Below are 9,096 nucleotides of genomic sequence, written 5' to 3'. Positions count from 1 at the left end.
ATATACGTGGCCAAATATTGTTGCTGGAATCCAAACTTTTAAATAGGTTTTATTTGAAGAATTTGAACCGGTGAGAAGATCAACATATGGCAGGATCCTTGGATCCCCTCAAGTGTTAACCATAAGGTGATCGCTCCAAGGGGTCAAATTATGTTGACAGATGTAGAAGAGTCGGTAGACGTCTTTAGTCTGGTCGATGCACAATGTATATTGCAAATACAACTGAATGTACAAGATTGTTAAGATTTTGTCACGTGGCACTACAACAAATCGGGCACCTTCTTTGTCAAATCAGCAAATCATAGAGAATAGGAACACCCACATGGACAACGTCTCGAACCAAATTATGGTTGAATGTTAGAAGGACGATGGTATCTTTAGTCCACTAGGGTTCAAGTCATGATTATACAGGAAGGGTTGACTTCTCATGGTATATTTGATTTCAGACTTGCCAGTTTCTCCAGAACGTCATGATTATTTGGATTCGTTCCCCGTTGGCGCAGCCATCCAGAAGATGAAACATCCACTCTGTTCTTGTGTTGGTGATGTCGTCTACACATGCCATGCTCCATGTTTTTGCCATCACCATCCATAGGGCACGCACCCTTTGTAACGCCCCGAGACCGATGTGCCAGGTGTCGTCCAGTTATTCGCTGTTGTTGCCTTGTCTTTGCTTGCGTGTCATGCATTGCATATCATGTCATCATGTGCATTTCATTTGCATACATGTTCATCTCATGCATCCGAGCATTTTTCCCGTTGTCCGTTTTGCAATCCGGCGCTCCTATGTCACCCGGTGTCCCTTTCTACCTCTTTTCGTGTGCGGGTGTTAAATGTTTTCGGATTGGACCGAGACTTGTCATGCGACCTTGGTTTGCTACCGGTAGACCGCCTATCAAGTTTCGTACCATTTGGACTTCGTTTGATACTCCAACAGTTAACCGAGGGACCGAAAAGGCCTCGTGAGTGTTGCAGCCCAACACCCTTCCCATCTGGCCCAAAACCCACCTAAACCTCCTCCATCATCTCGGTCGTTCGATCACGATCGCGTGGCCGAAAACCGCACCTCATTTGGAGTCTCCTAACTCCCTCTACCTATATATATGTGCTCTCCTCGGAAAATTCCGCGCAGATCAAACCCTAGTCTCCCTCCTCCTCACGCCACCGGACATGTCCGCTCCGCCGCCGGACGCGTCCACTCCGCCGCCACATCACCCGGACCAATCGCGCGCCGCCACCTCAGCCCCGTCGCCGCTCTCCTCCAACCCGCGGCCGCCACCTGTCCCAGCCGGCACCCCCGCCGCACTGGCCCGCCGCGGCCCAGATCCAGCCCGCGGGGCCCGGATCCGGCGCGCCGCTGGCCCGCGCCTGCACCAGCGCCCCGCCTCCTCGCTGGCGTTCGCCGTCCGCGCCGCCAGCGCCCACCTCCGGCGGTCGGAATCCCGCCGCTCCGCCACCTGAGCTTCCCCGGCCACCCAGCTCGCCGTTCGCCGCCGCTTGGTCCATGAGCGCCTTCCGCGCCGAGGTCGCCGCCCCGTGCCTCGCCGGAGCGCCCCTGCCTCGCCGCCTTGGCCCCGGCCACCGCCACCGACCTCGCCATCGCCATCGCCATCGCCGGCGAGCTCCCGCGCCGCCTCCTCCATCGCCGGTCGCCGTCCCGTCGCCGGATCCGGCCGGTTGGACGAGATCCACCGGTCCAGGCCCCTCCCGATCCGGATCCGTGTCGTCCCGCTTCTCTCCGGCCCGCGTTGACTTTCACGGAGGTATAATTTCACTAAGTCCCCGAAATTCCCAGATTCACATGCCCATGTTCATCATGTCATAATTCATCATCCGTAGCTTCGTTTTGGGCGTGTAGCATATCAAAATGTTCTTCTGAGAGAGCTCATCATTTCATCCCATTGCATCATTTTCTTTTGAGTTCATCTTGATGCCCGAAATGCTGTTGGAAGAGTGCTATTTGAGATAATTGTCAGATCTGCTGCTCCAATTAGCTATTTGTCATTTTTGCCATGATTATTGTGTGCATGATATGCTCCTGATCTCTACATGTGTTTTGTTATATGCTTTGCCATCTTTCCAGAGGTGCTTACCATGTATTTTTGTGATATGTGTGGTGACTAGCACAAGCTTGCAAAGTAGTGCATTCGTTAATGCTGATTTCAGGGACTTGGCAATTCCACTAAGTCCTTGACCTGTTTTTATCTATATGCCATATGTTCATGTTGGTTCCTAGTGATCTGTGCCTCTTTTGAGGATGATCAGTAAGGATGATTTGTTAATCTTGTAGTGCTCTATCCATCCATGCCTTTGTTTGCAATTATGGAGCACCCTAGCTTGAGTCAATCGAGCTCTACTTTTGCTATTTCGTGAATCTGGGCAGATTATCTACTTGTTAGCGATTGTGCCGAGGACGTTTTAGTTGATCCGTGCATGCTATGTTATTGTTCTTGCCAAGTCTAGCTTGCATAAGATGTATTCTTGATGGGTGCATGCTTAGTTTGTCATGACATGCTCTGTAGTGAGTGCATCGAGCTCGTAAACATGCCTACTTGATATCTGATTTGCATGCTCCAGTTTTTCTCTAAGTCTGTGATCTGTTTATGTTTTTGCCATGTTCACATGCTTGCAATTGTATTTTCTGATCCCTTTTGGCTCAAGGTCACTAAGGGACTTTTGTTAAGCTCTTTGAGTAGCTCCATGCCATGCCTTGCTTTGCCATGTTAAGTTCCTGTAGCATATAGTTTTCATGCTCCAAAGTGTGCTACCTGATCTGAAATTCCAGACTTGTGTTAATTTCACTAAGTCTGAAATCTGTTTACCAATTGCACTTTTGCCATGCTTGTTTGAACCTGTTAATGGATGAATTAGCCGTAGCTCAGTGTTCATCTTTTGTCAAGCATCATGAGTGGATCCCTGCCATGTATTTTGTTGCCATGTTTGAGTGATGTAGCATTATTATCTTGATGCATTTAGATGGCTACTTGCTGTTTATCGCAGACCGACGCCATATTTGTTTCGCTTGCCATTTCCAAACCGTGTCTCCGATTCCGGTGTTCTTTATATCGTTTTCAAGCGAAATCATCTCACCTTTCTAGTGGCACACTTGGATTTCCAATTTGAGGCCAGGTTCATTCATTCCTTGTCAAATCTTGCATATGCATCGCATACCGCATCTCGCATATCATACCATGTTCATGTGTGGTTTGTTTACTATGTTGTGTGCTTCTTTCAGGTGTTTGCTCCTTCGGGTTGGTTCCGGTAACATCGCGTTTGTGAGGACCCGTTCGACTACGCCTGTTTGTCTTCTTCATGGACTCGTTCTTCTTCCTTGCGGGATTTCAGGCAAGATGACCATACCCTTGAAATCACCTCTATCTTTGCTTGCTAGATGCTCGCTCTTTTGCTATGCCTATGCTACGATACCTACCACTTGCTTATCATGCCTCCCATATTGTTGAACCAAGCCTCTAACCAACCTTGTCCTAGCAAACCGTTGTTTGGCTATGTTACCGCTTTGCTCAGCCCCTCTTATAGCGTTGTTAGTTGCAGGTGAAGATTGAAGCTTGTTCCATGTTTGGAACATGGATGTTTTGTTGGGATATCACAATATCTCTTATTTAATTAATGCACCTATATACCTGGTAAAGGGTGGAAGGCTCGACCTTATGCCTGGTGTTTTGTTTCACTCTTGCCGCCCTAGTTTCTGTCATATCGGTGTTATGTTCCCGGATTTTGCGTTCCTTACGCGGTTGGGTTATAATGGGAACCCCTTGACAGTTCGCTTTGAATAAAACTCCTCCAGCAAGGCCCAACCTTGGTTTTACCATTCGCCACCTAGCCTCTTTTTCCCTTGGGTTAGGCCAGCCCAAGGGTCATCTTTATTTTAACCCCCCTGGGCCAGTGCTTGTCTAAGTGTTGGTCCGAAATGGGCAGCCTGCGGGGCCACCTCGGGGAAACTTGAGGGCTGGTTTTACTCGTAGCTTGACCTATCCGGTGTTGCCCTGAGAACGAGATATGTGCAGCTCCCATCAGGATGTCGGCACATCGGGTGGCTTTGCTGGATTTGTTTTACCATTGTTGAGGATGTCTTGTAACCGGGATTTCGAGTCTGATCGGGTCTTCCCGCTAGAAGGAATATCCTTCATTGACCGTGAGAGCTTGTGATGGGCTAAGTTGGGACACCCCTGCAGGGATTTGAACTTTCGAAAGTCGTGCCCGCGGTTATGGGCAGATGGGAATTTGTTAATGTCCGGTTGTAGAAAACCTGAACTTGACCTTAATTAAAATACATCAACCGCGTGTGTTACCGTGATGGTCTCTTCTCGGCGGGGTCCGGGAAGTGAACACGGTGTTGGAGTTATGCTTGACGTAGGTTGCTCTAGGATCACTTCTTGATCATAGATTTTCGACCGTGCTTTTGCCTTCTCTTCTCGCTCTCATTTGCGTATGTTAGCCACCATATATGCTAGTCGCTTGCTGCAGCTCCACCTCATACCTTTACCTTACCCATAAGCTTAAATAGTCTTGATCACGAGGGTGTGAGATTGTTGAGTCCCCGTGACTCACAGATACTTCCAAAACCAGCTTGCAGGTGCTGATGAGGAGTCCGTGCAGATGACGCAACCAAGCTCAAGGAGGAGGTCGATGAAGATCTTGTCCTTTGTATTGTTTCGTTCTAGTTGATCAGTAGTGGAGCCCAGTCGGGACGATCGGGGATCTGTGTAGCATTTGGGATAGTCTTCTTTTATTTTGGTTCCGTAGTCGGACCTTTATTGTATCTGGTTGATGTAATGCTTTATTCATGTAATTGTGTGAAGTGGCGATTGTAAGCCAACTATGTATCTCTTTCCCTTATGTATTACATGGGTTGTGTGAAGATTACCTCACTTGCGACATTGCTTTCAATGCGGTTATGCCTCTAAGTCGTGCTTCAACACGTGGGAGATATAGCCGCATCGAGGACATTACAAGTTGGTATCAGAGCCTTCCCCGACCTTAGGAGCCCCCACTGCTTGATCAAATTAGCTGACGTTGTTGAGTCTAGAAAAATGTTTTGAGTCAATTAGGAATTATATATCGGAGAGTTAGGAATTCTTTTTACTCCTCAGTCCCTTCATCGCTCTGGTAAGGCATCCCGACGTAGAGTTTTGACTCTTCTCTTCTCAAATTTTCACAAAAAAAATTTAGGATCACACGGGTATCTTGGAATCGTTCTGGTGGATTTGTGACGAGAACATTGTTCTTGGTGCCTCCTGTCATTTAGGGGTTGTGGCAGTGTCCCGTGGAGTTGAGCTCCGAGGTGTTGTCATCACAATTTTATCGTTACAGTTCTGGAATACCTGAGTTTAGTTTCGCCGACATCGAAAATCTCTTTTATGTAGTTGTTGGTGAGATAACCTCGATGCCACCCAGTACTGGGGCGGGAGTTCGGGAGTATTGCCATAACTTGTATAATAGATGCTTTTCGAAGGTTGAGGTAGATGATTTCCGAAGGTTTCTTGGTTATGTGTTGAAGGATGGATACAGCTGGATGTAGGATTTGCTAGTTTCAGTGAGATATTATGCTTCCCCTGTATCCCCAACACCTGATTGCATAACCAGAAAATTTCAGGAGTTTATAAGTGGGAATTCAAGTAGCTCCTCGGATTTCTTTCCGACAGATGTATGATACGAAATTGGGGTTCGACGTCTAGTGGTCCGCCTATCCACGGTTGGTTTTACAGTGGTCTCGTTGTGTCTTAAAGAGTCCTTGGCTATGCCGACCCGGGGACGCTTCGTATGTCATGTGCACTTCCTTGTACATGATGGTGCTGTACGATCGAGCCCGTGTAGGCCCCACCACGAAAACTTCGGAGGAAATCTCTATCATATGTTTGTTCCGGCTTATTTTGCAAGCCAATCCTTTGTTTTGTTTTGAGTTGTGGTATTCAAGTTGCTTCGAAGTCAAATGTTGATTCCATACCTTCCCTAAGCGGTGGTCTCATACTCCGATGTGAACACTAATCCTTCATGATAATCGAGATTGCCATGTCAATCCTTTTCAACCGGTGTGATTCTCTTCAAGATGATCCTATCATTTTTTCCTATTTGCAACATCCAATCTCAGTTCTTCCCAACGGTGCTTGTTTTCATCCATCCCAAGTTTCCTTTGTTTTTCCCGCCCTCCCACCCTTGTTTCTTCAAGGACTCAGATTTCTTAATCAATTATCCATTTATTGATGGAAGTTTCTCTATTCTTACCCGGTGGTTCTCAAGAAGATGTTCTACTAGTTCACCATTCTTCATTCTTTTTCTTCTCTGGTGGTTTAAATTCAAGCGTTATTGATCATATCTTTTTTTCCTCATTCCAAATACCCTCTCATGCCGGTGCTCCTCATATTCATTCACTTCTCATTATTCATTTGTTCCGTAGTGCTGAAGATATCTCAAAAGATTTGTGTCTCCATTATCAATCCGTCCAGGATATCTCGAGGTGTTATCTCATTCAAGCCATTTTATTCAACCGGTGCATTTCTCTCTTCAAATCGTTCAATCAGTGTCTCTTTTGAGTGGGCCCTAACCCACAGGTCTTTTCCCAGGATCTTACCTGACTCTTCTTATTTTACCGGAGCTAGCCTAAATTCTTTCAAAGTGTGACGTAAGAATGAATTTTCATCAATCAGAGGATTTCTCCAAGATCTTTCAAATTCTTTTCATCATTGGCTCAACCTTTTCTATTTTTCATTCCGGAATGCATCAATGATTCATGGTGGTGTTTCTCATCGCCATTCTCAGAATTTGAACACCAAAGAAGAGTTTTACCTCCATATCTTATCCGTTCTCTCAGAGATTCGTGATTCTAGCTTGTTGCCATCCTCTCATAATTATTTTCGATTGTGGGAATTCTTTTCACCTATCCGGAGCAATTCAAGAGTCTTCTCAGTTTGTTATCCAGAGTTCATCAATTCAGGTTTATTCATTCTCAGCTTTCAGTTTTCATTCTCCAAGCTTACCGGTGCTTCGTTCAAGTAATCTTTAATTGGCTCGTGATCTCTTCGTTCTCATGTATCTAAATCCTCTCAAGCATCCTCGTTCATTTTATAATTCTTCCCGATGTTTCTTTATCTTCTTGTCGTTCATTTTCAATTCTTATGGTGGTTCATCCAAGAGTTCTCGGCATTCATTGTCATATCAATTCTTTCGTTCTTTCAAATCCTACCAGTGGATCATTGAAGGCCTCTTCAAGTTTGCGCAATATCTATCTTAATCCTTTCTAAGAGAGTAAGTAGTATGCCAAATCCGTTGTTTGTCATCAATTTAAATTGGTGAAGGATACGCATAACGTAATTCTTATTCTTGCTTCATCCAACTGTTTAATTCCCTATTCCGGAGGCTCATCAAATTCTTGTTTTCATTTGTTTCATCTTTCTTTTCTGGAGTTCCACGTTTTTTTCCGCATTATATCATCGCGAAGCTCCATCTAAATCATTGCAAGGATTCACCTTGTGTTTTCAATTTCTCTTTCTTTTCATTCCTTTGTTACCGGAGTTCTTCATGGAGGCTCGACATGGTGGTCCATCAAGGATTTAATTCCTTCTCCAACTCTTTCATCGAGATTCTTTTCTAAGAAGCTCAAGCTTTCTTCATATTGTAATCCGGAGTGCAATTCTTTCTTTCGTATCATTGGAGACGGTATTGTGTCATTCTTGATAATCTGAGTTCATGTTTCATGATTCGAATGTTGTTAAGAATGAGATATGTTAAATCCATCAACCTCTTCGTTGGAATTATCTTGGGTTATATTTCACCTAAAGCCTTCCCTAAGGTTTGTTGCTATCTATGGTGCTTATAAAGGACCCAAGTTCTTCATTTATCCTCCCGGTGAAATAAGTTTCTCGTCTCCTTATTCATATCAATCCAACTCTTTTTCCCATGAGTGGCTGGTTTTCATCTCTTAAATTGAGATGTACTCCACAAGACCATATCAAGCTTATTCTTTTCGTTGTGGGTTTTCCAACAACTCCGTTCTAGCATTTGTTGTAAGAGTGCTCCCTCAAGATCTTGTTTCCCTTCGCTCATTCCATTCCATTGTATTCTTTTGTTCCGGAGTCATTGTCGTGTTGCTCTTTTCTACCCATCATCTCGTCTTGTCAAAGATCATGTTCTTTTCATGCCTATCCATTTTACCGGAGTGTTTTGCCCTTTTTGCTCAAGTTCTTTTCATCTTATCAAGTCTTGTATCACTTTTAAACCGGAGTGCTGTCCGAGATCTTTCTTACCCCTTGTTCCATTCATTCAATAGTTCCGGAGGCAGTATGTTGTTGATCTCATCAAGCATCTTCTCATCTTGTCAAGATCATGCTCAGTTCCTTCCATTTTCAGTTGTAGTGCTGCCCAAATTATACCATTCTTTCCCTCTCTATCTTGTTTTAACCGGAGTGCCATACAAATTTGTTCTTCCTTGTCTCTCTTTTCTAACGGAGTGTTTTCAATTTTGCTCATCTCCGTTGCATTCTTTCCTTCCATTTGTTCAACCTCTCAAGGCTCGTGGTTTCACTCATTTGTCAAACAAGTAACTTAGTTTTTACCGCTTATCTTCCTCCTCCGTTTTTTTCTCCCTCCGGTGCCATTCTAGATCTCTGGACGAGATCCTCTCGTAGTGGTGGAGTGTTGTAACGCCCCAAGACCGATGTGCCAGGTGTCGTCCAGTTATTCGCTGTTGTTGCCTTGTCTTTGCTTGCGTGTCATGCATTGCATATCATGTCATCATGTGCATTTCATTTGCATACATGTTCGTCTCATGCATCCGAGCATTTTTCCCGTTGTCCGTTTTGCAATCCGGCGCTCCTACGTCACCCGGTGTCCCTTTCTACCTCTTTTCATGTGCGGGTGTTAAACATTTTCGTATTGGACCGAGACTTGTCATGCGGCCTTGGTTTGCTACCGGTAGACCGCCTGTCAAGTTTCGTACCATTTGGACTTCGTTTGATACTCCAACGGTTAACCGAGGGACCGAAAAGGCCTCGTGAGTGTTGCAGCCCAACACCCTTCCAATTTGGCCCAAAACCCAGCTAAACCTCCTCCATCATCTCGGTCGTTCGATCACGATCGCGT

This window comes from Triticum aestivum, chromosome 7A, assembly GCF_018294505.1.
Source record: "Triticum aestivum cultivar Chinese Spring chromosome 7A, IWGSC CS RefSeq v2.1, whole genome shotgun sequence".
Taxonomy (NCBI): Eukaryota; Viridiplantae; Streptophyta; class Magnoliopsida; order Poales; family Poaceae; genus Triticum; species Triticum aestivum.
This window is presented reverse-complemented; position numbering follows the sequence as displayed.